This window comes from Etheostoma spectabile, chromosome 6 (genome assembly GCF_008692095.1).
Source record: "Etheostoma spectabile isolate EspeVRDwgs_2016 chromosome 6, UIUC_Espe_1.0, whole genome shotgun sequence".
Lineage (NCBI taxonomy): Eukaryota > Metazoa > Chordata > Actinopteri > Perciformes > Percidae > Etheostoma > Etheostoma spectabile.
Window position 1 is genome coordinate 17,568,034 of NC_045738.1, and position 11,806 is coordinate 17,579,839.

General features: G+C 43.4%; 1 protein-coding gene and 1 long non-coding RNA gene across 4 annotated transcripts in view; one reads left to right on the forward strand and one right to left on the reverse strand.

The window, feature by feature from the left end:
- Window positions 1-9,125, reverse strand: part of satb1b (SATB homeobox 1b) — a 61,724-nt gene extending 52,599 nt beyond the window's left edge. The window contains exon 1 of one of the 3 annotated variants that reach the window (XM_032518579.1): window positions 8,822-9,125. The gene's annotated coding sequence lies outside the window, so the exon portion shown is untranslated. The remainder of the gene's footprint in view (window positions 1-8,821) is intronic. The other 2 variants (XM_032518580.1, XM_032518581.1) reach the window with 2 other exon arrangements.
- On the forward strand, window positions 7,336-9,706 carry LOC116691190 (uncharacterized). The gene is made up of 2 exons (XR_004332448.1): window positions 7,336-7,499; window positions 8,962-9,706. It is a non-coding gene; the product is annotated as an uncharacterized LOC116691190 (long non-coding RNA).
- Window positions 9,707-11,806: the final 2,100 nt, after the last annotated feature.

Here is an 11,806-nt window from a genome sequence, read left to right on the forward strand (position 1 = left end):
GGGGCGGTGTGAATCCGACTCATATGGCCAATATCCACATCAAACAAATATGAGCATGCATGTCTGTCCAGGTTGTGTAAGAACAAAAACAGGAAACCATCAGAAAGCAGGAAGTGTCTACACCTATCACAACGTCAAAGCCAGAGGTTGTGAGCCGACCGTGGAGGTCAGGTGCATGTGAAATGCTACATAACACAATGTGCTTGGTAATAAATCTTTGCGGGGCTCATAAACTCCCTCTGTGTGAGAGCATAAATACAGTGACGGTACATCGGCTCACACACAAAGCTGTTGTTTCATAAACAATGCAACACCACAGCCGCAAGCTCCTCATCTTAGCTTGACAGTAAACCACCGGCGGGTAACGGCCAGAGTTGAAGGAACACTACGGAACAACTGTGAAAGAAAATCATTCAGATTTACGGAAGGTGTTAACACCTCAGTTTTAGGGGAAAACATACTGGAGTCCTTTAAAGAAGGCTGAAACTGGAACAGATGAAAGAGCCAATCACGGAAGAAGTGATGGTGTGCTGTATCACTTCCTAGAAACAGTACAGTTACACTTTTGATTCAACCCCTGTAGAGACCAAATCATTGTTCCACCCACCCATGTGGGGTCAGAAGTTTGCTCATTTCCAAATACATTTGTGTCCAAAAAGGCTGCATTAGATATTCACTGCAGAAGGCCAGCGGAGAAGCTTTTAACGGAAAGATACAATGTGAAACTCACCTTTTATACCTGAGATGGAACAATCTCTTGCAATATTGACACCTAGTTAGCATGAGGTGTAAGTTTTGAGGGGGTGGCTGTATTTTAAAAGGGTCCCACGTCTGTGGTTTTTCTAACAGGAAATGGAAGAGTTGTTGAAACTGCTGCTATAAGACCCCGACATGTTTGAATTCACATGCAAAGCCTGTTGGCCAGATTCACTGATCAATTGTTATCTTAACCATTCTCGGGGTTTCAGTGAGCTGCCAACACTGTGTGTACTAAACACAGCTGCGGTGTGCAGTATGGTTAAATGGCACTGCTACGTGTCTGAATGAAGGACACAAACTGTGGAGTAATTACTACATTTTCAGAAATTCATTCCGACGTGAGATAATATCCAGCTCCTGAAAAATGGGACAGAGATTTCCACAAAGTCACTGTAGACATGAAAGTAAAATTCACAAATGATTCATATTGAAGTCATTGTCTCTCTTGAGCTCTTTGCTGCATAATAGGTCCATTAAAGAGGCTGAAATTGTCCCGTTTTTTTAATATTTTGTTTATTTAGAATTAATGAATATCAGGTAATATTTTGTCTTGAAAAAGGATGTGCAGCATTTTGGACTGTGCCTACTGTTCAGGTTCATTTGTCCACACATACACACACACACACACCCAAACCGTTTCCTCAGCAGATCACTTTGCATCCCCCTAGACCTTTACGGCATCGCTGCACAGCATTCTGCAGGTTGACATGTTTTCCACATTTTACATGATGTTCCCTGCAGCTCCCGTTTCTCTCTTTTGGTTTTTTTCCTTGGCCGTGGTTAGCTAGCGTTCGGAAAAAAAAATAGAGGAGCGACGGAGAAAGCAAGCCAATGTCGGCAAATGCTCTTTTCTATCTGGCATGACGCAAGCAGCCGCAGTCATTTCCACTGTGATTGTCGGGCACCATCAGAGAGCATCGATAACCCCTGCCAGGCCTTGGCACCGCCAACAGGTGCCGGCACTGCCAGCTAGGTTGGCACCGACGTGGCTGTGAAAACCCTCTGACATCCAGAAGGGCACAGATTTGCACTGAATGCACCACTGAATCAACACTGCTGATTATCAATTAACATATACCGTTTTGTATCACACAGAAAAGAGGGGAAAAAATGGGTTTTGAAACACAGAAAGCCTGTTTAAAAATACTACTCGTGTGCTATTATAATCACGTGATGAATACAGATTTAGCTCTGTTCAAGGTGGGTTTTTACAAGCCCGTGCGGCTTTGTGTTGGGGAGGTACAGTGCGTAATTGTTCAGTCAAGATTGTGTGCCTGTTGGCTACCTTTGTACAGAACTCATGACAAATGACATGCGAAACATGACAGACTGGATGCTAGATTGCAAAATAAAAAAAGACACCTCATATTTAAATGTCAGGAGTCATAGCATTACACCGCAGATGCATTTCACCTTCACCACCTGTGTGTATTACCACAGCTCCTGTATGTTTTCACCATAACACACTTATCAGAACTATTACATCTGGCCTACTGCTTTTTTCCAACCACCCATGTATGTCCCATAGGAATTCAATATTATGTCTATTTTAACAAATAAGTGCAATAATCAACACAAAAAGGGAGAAAAGGAATGAGAAAATGGATCACTGTTGGCTCAACAACGAGAAGCGTCTTTATTTACTGTGTCAGGCGAAGCGGGCGCCATCACTTACTGTACGTAGGTGTTGTGATGTCTTCATGCTCGCCACTTGTGATGCTTCTAATGGGCATTAAAACGATTATTTGGATTACTAATACAAATTAGTCTGCGCATCCAGTCTGAGCGAACACAAACAGCATGGGGGTAGGCACTGTCACTGGTTTGACTCTGAGCTCTTTCTGCAAGTGTTTCCCACAATAAAAAAAAACACACACACATAAACATAATAGTATTATTAGAGGCAGCAAAAGGATTTAATAATCTGTCTGGGAACGTGTCAAAACACGCCTGCATCAGTGCGTGTGCACTGATAGACCTCAGTGAGACAGAAGACGTGTAGAGTGAAAAAAAAAAAAAAAAAGGAAAACGAGGGGGGTGTACAGTAGATGCCGCAGTAAAAGAAATGAATCAATGAGTTTCTAAATCCATTGTAGACTCCAGACTAAACCAACACACGTGCTGCTAAAACAACGTCCTGTGTGTTCTACACACTAAAAAAACAGTCTGGAAAATCTGTAAATCTGGGATTTAAGCATAATGCATCAGCACATCGTCCACTACGGTCTCACCTTCGTCATTGTCTTCTCAGAAAGACAATCGTTTGTTTGCGAGTGACACTTTTCTTTTAAAATGGCTCATCTTCCTGCACAACTGTTGCACAAAAACAAATCCACTTCTACACAAAGTTCAGGGTTGAGGCGCTTTCTAAATGTTCCCTCGTATCACATCTAAGGACCATGAAAAATTGCTTAATCAGTTTTTTACTAGGTAAGCACAGATAGACTAAATATTCCATAATGAGCATATTCCTCCAAACCAAATTAGCTTTGTGTCTTCCATTAGCCTCTCATACAGCTAGTGTGGCTTTCAATTACTAGTGAAATAAGGTGATTTCTGCATTTCTCATATGTCCGCGCATCGGTGTGGGAGGAGAGCGAAAAGACAGAAAGAAAGAACAAGGGGGATGTAATGAACTGAGAGTCGACTCCTAAGTGCTTAATTGTTTTTATAATCACATGAAGTCGACAGAAATAGAAGCCGAGCGAGTGGTCTCCACCTCAGCTCTGCTGACAGGAAGGCCTAACGACAGTTGGCCTCAAAGGGTCCCATCGCCGTGGAAGGCCGACATCAGGGCGGTTTTTTTTTTCTTTTCTTTTCTTTCTTTCTTTCCTCCGGTGATTTAAGAAAGACAACCACCACTCTGCTCACACCCCTTGTTTTTCACATCGTAACTCTCTGCTCGCCCACCCTTACGGCGTGTGGTGTGCACTATACACAATGCAACTCCCACGCAGATGCACGCCACACAGACATGTACAGTACATCCGCTCAGTGTCGACGAGCGTGCTGCGACGCTGTGTCGAAAGCAAGGCCTCCGGGTCCGGAACCGTAGTCTAAACCCTGACGTTACAGTCGGCCTGGGGGGGTCATCAGCTCAGACATGGACTAGAATTACCCCCCAAGCCAGGTCAGTTCAATTCAAAACTGCATCCCCTGACTGAGAGGACCCCTTCACCGCCTTGTTTATCTCACCCCCCTCCCTCTCTCGCTCTCTTTATCAAATTAAAAAAACAATCAGTCATAGAACATTCGGCAGGTAACAAATGCATGGCTGTTTTTTTTTTTAAATAAATAATGACTTTTCTGTCACTGCTCGCTGGACTCTGGGCCATCACATGACCAAATAATTAAACTCTAGTTTCTGCCTCGTGGATTGCAAAAAATTTTTTATTAAAAACTCACAAGAGTTGGAAATACGGAGGTGTATGTGTGTGTTAGGGAGGGAAAGAGATACTGAAGATGGATTTGTGGCTCTGAGAGAGGACAGACTGAAGGAGTGAGAAAAGTCGCAACATCCTGCTGTGGTTTTTCCTGAAGTATGGGGGAAGGGGGCAGGGGGGGGGGGGCAGTGAAGGGCACAGTACCCTAGGCCTTGTGGGGAGTTCTCGAAAGCGTTAAAAGAAATGAAGGCAGGTGATGGGATGGTGTTACTCGCCTCGGTGTGGGAGAAGCAGCGCTGTACGCTGAGGTGAAGGGAGTGATGGGATGTGAGCGTGTGGGGAAAACGGCTCTTAATATCGAGGCTTAGGCACAAGTGACTAAGAGGTGCAGACAAGGAAGGGGGTTCTTTATCTGCATATTTCTCTTTGCATATTTAAGCCCTTGTCAAAGGATGCATCATCCGTCCTCTGACAAACAAAACAGTTGATAAGGCGTGTGTGTGTCTGTGTGTGTACGTGTGTGTGAGACAAAGACAGAGAATACAGTATCTGTTGAAATTTTTTCATTGGAGTATGTGGGTGGGTATTAACAACCTGATCTTAGCGTGATGCGCTTTCCTCTAAATCGCTGTCCTTTTTTTTTTTTTACAATAAACAAAGGATTCAGAAAAACCTACACAGATTGGATAAAGACAAGCATCGGAATAAAAGACAATGAGGGTTTTTTCCCTCTCAAGAACAAAAATACAAACATACGACAAGACCTGTAATAATGTGATTTGAATGGTGAAAACTTAGATGGATATGCTTGCTTAAATTATATTTGCCACGGTAGCATGAAGACTGAAGCTAAAAAAAAATAAAAAAATAGGAACACAAAAAAGAAATAAAGTGAAACATAGGAGGGATGTCATTCTGTAAAAGCGTGACAAAACTGACGTGACTGACTTTGGGGTTTTCTATCTCCCGGGGAGGACACGCCAACCAATTTTGACGAACGGGGCTGATTATCAGGACCCAAAAAAAACAACAATGTGGCGCTTTTATCGCCAAGCCGAGGAATCTGGATCAACAGTATTCAAAGCATGCGCCAGAATAAATGCAGTCAAACATGCTGGGACAACATAACCCCCTTAGTCCCTCCACCCCTCATCTTTATAAAGAACTTTCCACATAATGACAAAATGAGCTGTAACTCCCGAGTCACACACTAAGCACTCACCCAGGGTGGTATGTCTGTAACTGTCGAGGGGGGGGGGGGGGGGGGGGGGGGGGGGGGGGTCTGGAATGCAGCAGTCCCTATCAAGACAGCAGCCTCTTTTCCAAACTAGTTGCAACTTGTCATTTAAAAAAAATAAGAAGAAGCTGGGAATCATTGTTATCTTTCTCTTGTATTAGCAATCATAACAGAGCTATTTCATGCAGAGGAGGGATGGGGGGGGGGGTGGACGGGTGGAATCCCCGAAGAGCCACACATTAAAAAACGAGACAGGCCTCTTTTTTTACTGGCGACAGTCTAATAAATACATTTGCTGGCAGCTAAACAGGTATTTACTCTGCTCCCTACCACAGGTATAATTTCACTGTTTGCTGAGCTGTTATTTTGCTACAGAGATAATTATCGAGGTGGTAAAGAAAGACGATTAATGGTTTTAGCCGAGATATCAGTCTCAGCACAGTGAGGCACGGCCCATGCTCTTAACACCCAGCAAACGCTCAACAGTAGAGTTTTTAAAAAAATTGGCATCATCTGCTGAGATGGTGTTACAAACACACACAGGCTCTGTTTTCTGTTTGAGTGGCGACAACACTTGCCCTGGTTATTGTTACTTTCCTGTAAGCAATCAAACTGAGATTTAGATGCATGACTCCATTTGAAATCAAAGTGGTGAAGCAATATGGTTTCGGAGCAGACAAAAAAACAGAACGAAAATCAGAGAAAAGAAATCACCTGGGCCCTCTCCAATGTGCAGACTTAATTGGTCTCGCAGGGTCACGGGGCAAACTTTGTCATCTACTCTTGGCTCTCGTCTGCCAACCTGCTCTGCGACGTCTGTTATCCTGAGACTGACTCGCTCGCCGACACGCAGCCGCTGTGTTGCACTATTAACTAAGCCGGTCTACAGGGGTACAAGGTTTAAGTGGTGACACACAGAAGTCGCCGTCCCTCCTGTCCCACAGCTTGCGCGCGGGCAACCCGACGACCTGAAGAGACAGTTAAAGGACTGCGATGCCAAATGTGTCCCTGGGATTTAAAAGGAAAAAGATCCCTCGCTGTTTATGCACCGTACAAGATGATTTCCTGCTAGTACGATACTACAGTAAAGTAAATGCAGCGTGCACTAGTTTCGATTAGTTGCAATGAAAACAAAACCAAGCTCTGGGGGGGGGGGGAGAATCTGAATGTAACAATGTTAAACCTGCAAGTTAGAAGACGAAAGGTGGAAACTCTTTGGTGTGTTCCGAGATGTCTTCCTAATTGTAAACCACAAAAGGGTTATTGTAAGAACTGTGAACATGACAGAAAACATTCAAAGGAATTAATTATGCGCTAATAAGCTGCGACAGATGTTACGGCTTTACAGCTGCATGTGTGTGACCTGTGTCGTACACACCGCTGTCGCCATCCTCACACTTTTGATTCTTATCATTCCTGCCAAACAAGTTTATGTGGAGACTTGATTTTATTTTATTTATTTTGCCAAACAGACTGATCTGTAATTGGGCATTTGTTTGTGACACTTTCAACAACCACAAGCTGATAAGATAATAAGTGTTTCTAATGAAGACTCAGAGTAAAACCGAGAAGTTTTTTTTTTTGTTTTGTTTTCTGAGACTTTCGTCTTGTCTGAGGACTTTTTACAAGAAGTGATGCATGGCAGCCTGAGACAGGAAAAAGGCTGTGTGTCATTGCTGTCAAAGACACTGACCAGATAAGCCACAGCATCTTCACTGCCACAGATCTGCAACCGTTAAAGGATAGAGAAGCACACCGGTGCTGTGCCAGTAACCTTTTTTTTTTTTTCCATGCTGAGGTAAAAAGGTTGACCTCGTGATCACGTGAGCGAGGTCAAGCATGCCCCCCCCCCCCCCCCCCCCCCCCCCCCCCCCCCTCCGACAGCAGCAGCAAGAGAGTAAGCAACACAGGAGGCCGAGTGACACCGGGGGCCGAGGACCATTTCAGAATAATTCACCTGATCAAAGTTTCTCATTTAATACAAACGTGTACGCCTTCATGTTATCAGGATTTTCTCAGCGCTCCATGATTATTTATCCAGAGCATCGTGGCTAAATGAGCAAATATAATCCTCATGACAGATTACACCCAGAATACAAACTCTGAAAAGTCTATTTCAGGTGAGTGTGTTCATGCTGATATCTACTATGTATAAATAATCAGAGGGAAAGCCACTGGCCGTGTCGGTGTGTGAAATGTCAGCTATTTTCTACAGGAGCAGAGAGTGAAACCTTTAGAAAACCTGTAAACCACAGCACATCAGTGCCCACGCAGTTTTAAGATGGCAATACATCTTCTCATAACTGCTCTCTCTGTCTATGTAGCTCTCAAACACACACATGCACACACACACACACACACACACACACACATACGCAGGTCTGGTTGTACCTGAAATTACTTTATCAGCACTGTGACAAAAGCCACAAGGCAGACCAAACAGCATTCTCCGTATCATCACATCACACTAAGTCTTGCAGAAAGAAAACAATACATGCATTAACTGTTTGTTTCCCTGTAAGTCTGTTCCACCTTTAGTTTTTTTGGGGGACTTTGTTGGGCTCAGGCAGTGCTTCATGCCACAGCAATAAAAGTGTTGAAGCAAGTTGACACGTTATTAAATAGTAAGTATATGGAGAGAAGAAATGAAGCGGCTCTAAGGGCCCTAATAAAAAAAAGTAGTAAAAGTAAATGGGCACTTGGTCTGTAATAGCTTTAGCATTTCTAATGGACATCATGTCAGCGGTTTGGGAACAACCGTGTGGTTTGTCAACACGCACTGCGTTATAATGAGTCGAAAATAAGAAAGTAAAATAGAAAAGTCCTGACAAACAAGATGTAAAAAAAAAAAAAAACTGTTTCTTTAAGATTCATAATCTGAGGAGAGTGGGGGGGATCTTCAAGTAACTTGAAAACCCTGAGGTCAGGAGCAGCATCACTTCTTGTCCCTGCGCCGCGCGCGCTGAAGAAGTTGTTAAATGAATTAGAGGAGATGGATGTACTTAACCCCGCGAATATCACGAGTGCTTTGCTTATTCGTGCAGAAATGACACAGGCCCGTTTCTGCAACAACAACAAAAAATGAAGTTCTAAATGCGTGCGTTTCTATTTCCCACTAAAGCATGACATGCATATTCTATATTTTTCTTTCTCCCTTCTTTATGAAATATTAAATCCTAGCAGCCACTTTTGCTCTGTGTGGGTTTAAAGTGATTTGGAAGACGGGTGTTTTAAATAGATTTTAATTTCCTTTAGAACCGAGTCGTTTATTCTTCTAATTCCAAAGGAGGATGCACCTTATTTTTTATTTTAAATTTTTTTACGAGTCGTGCGAACATTATAAATGTGATTTCAAAAGATATGCAGAGACACTATAAAGACGCACGTGAAAGCCTGACAGCAGAGACAGATCACTGAGAACAAACGAACTGCGGGACCGTACCTTTAAAGTCAGCAGTCGCCCGACCTCTTGTTTTCCATCAAAAGTTGAGGAACCTCTTGTTACTGCTCCACGACGAGAGATCCCAAAAAAAATAGGCAACTGCTCTGTGGGAGGAAAAACTGTGTTTTGTTTTTTTTAAGTCAAAAGTCCTAATGAAGGAGGAGGAGGAGGAGGAGAAGGAGGAGGAGGAGAAGGAGGAGGAGGGGGGGAGTCGTCTCGCAGAAAGCGCACCGGCGGAGGTTGAAGTTGGGGGAGCGCACTGGCTGCACGGCGGATGAAGCGCAGAGACTGTGAGCGACCGTGCGCTGCGGGCAGCGGAGGTGAAGTAGAGGAGGGGAGAGTAGCGGCATGTGCACGAGGAGGGCTGCTTTGAGAGGGGGCGGCAGGTAAACGAACCGCCCCTCCCCGTTTTCTGATGCTCAAATCGATGATTTGCCAGCTGTGGCGCAGCTTGTCTCATTGCCCCACTTTGGTTTTTACAGCCGCTCCTCTCCGACGCGCTGCTCTCCGGGGACACAGAGAGAGAGAGAGAGAGAGAGAGAGAGAGAGAGAGAGAGAGAGAGAGCTCTCACACTCATTCATTTTCATATTTACACGCCACATGTTTGCATGTCAAGAAGAAGGAGTAGAAGGGGGGGGTGGAAGTCCGCTAAACAGTGGATTGCGCGCAGCAGCGTGCGTTTTGTTCCGTATGGAGTGGAAGGCTGTTGTTTGAACGGCGGAAGGCAACCTGCCAGCTTTCCTCCCCGCACACCTGAGCGGAATGTAAAACCACAGAGCCCGGTGAAGTCTGCTGGGCTTTAGCCTACATCAGATGATCTTATAGACAGAAAATAGCGGTTTATGAAATATAAGTCGATTTGTTTGAATGCCGAAGAGTGCAAACACACACAAAAAAAACAACTAAAGAAATATGAAGTTCGATGCTTGTTGAGAGCAAGGCTATTACTGCAGTCTGTTCTGTTGCTGTGTTTGCCGAAAGCTATTTCCCTCATTAATTTCTCCAATTAAAACAAGACTTTTCTAAAGTGGGAAATAATTATTATTATTACGACTTTTCGGAAGTGAACATTTTCAGTGCGTCATTATTGATGCAGACTTACTAGACTTTTATTTTGATTTTATTTTTTTATCAATGCCAGCTGTTGCTTTTTTTTCTGTGACAACTTAGTTTAACTCCGGCCATCACACACACACACACACACACACACACACACACACACACACACACACACACACACACACACACACACACACACACACACACACACACACACACACACACACACACCACACACACACACTTAGCCTCTCCATCAACATAGTAAGAATCCTGCCGCGGGCCTATCCAATAAATAAAAAAAAATATAGCTGAAGGAATGCAAATTTGTTAAAAAAAATAAAATTACGTAGAGAGCAGAATAATTAGATTTTTCTTTTCTTGGACATCTTTAAGAACACAGCCTACAGCGGAATCCGCCGAGGCACCGAGGACAGTGACAGATAACGGAGAGACGCCCTCACACTGTCTACATGCATTTGTGCTTTCCTCATTGATTGTCAGCTGTTACTGTATTGACTGCTGTATGTAAAGTGTAGTATATAAGTCGCTTTTTTTTCTTACTAAAGTCTGAAATTAGACAAGAAACCCTAAAGTTCTTGAGAGTGGTAAATGAAATTACTCTTAATAAAGACATATTACAGCGAATGAATGGAGAGTACGAAACGTCTTTTCTATAGATTAAAAATGCTCCATGCATGAATAAACAATTCTCCTCACTTATTCTGGTGATTTTATCATGTTGTGTAGATTTTTTCTGCGTGTGTGTGTGTGTGGTGTGTGTGGGTTGTGTGTGTGGTGTGTGGGTGTGTGGTGTGTGTGTGTGTGGCATCACATATTGTGGTTTGATACACACGTTTGTGTCGTGTATGTGTGTGTTTTGGATTTGCGTGCACCCTTGCACATGTTATACTCATTTGTTGTGCACGTGCTTTTTTGTGTGTATGATGGTGTGTGTGTGGTGGTGTGTGTGTGTGTGTGGTGTGTGTGTCTGTGTGAAAATGATTGCAGTAGCATCTGCACACAGGCTAACTGCTCTGCACTAGCAGGTGTGCAGGAGCCCACAGGTAATGCAGCTGGTTACTTACAATGTGAGTGTGTTTCTCTTACCAGGTTTAGCATGAATAACACACTGATCCATTTACATGTACGCTTAATTTACACATCCCATTGAAAATCAAATTAGCAAGGCGAAAAAGAGCTAAAAGAAGCAAACACAAGAGAAGACAAGGTGAGAGCGGAAGCAAAAGGTTTTTGGTCTGAAAAAGCGTTAAAATAATTCCAATTGTCTGCAGTTTATTCATCAGAGGAGACACAGAAGGACTGGAGCCTTTATCGTAAGCTGCTCCATACAAATACTTCTCAGAAAAGTTCATTTGTTGTGGTTTTGGGACTCCACAAAAGTTTCATTAGAAGCATCTGAGATCTGGATTTAAATAAAAAAGAATGGAAGAAAGAAAAAAATCACACCCCAACACACACAGACAAACACACACACAAACAACACAAACACCTACACACCACACACCACACACACACCACACACACACACACACACACACACACAGACACACACACACACTGCATATGATTCACACCAGCTCTCTCCTGGGAGATTGAATGTGAATTGAAAAGTTCCAGTAAAGAGATTCAAATTTCCTTTTTGCATAATTATAAATTCATGCTAAGTTAGGGATGTTTTCATCATTACGGACAACAGCTGGTGACTTTAATGCAGCCTGTGTTTTATCCAACAATTCATGTTGCTGCCTCTGAAGCCCACATGTGCTGCAGTTGTCACCATGACCACAAGGGGGACCGGTGTGTCTCATCTTGACGAGGGTAGAGTGAGAGAAGAGGAGAGAAGGGCAGCTAATGATGGCCACACTTTTTTTTTTCTACATTGGGTTCTAACATGTTGACAT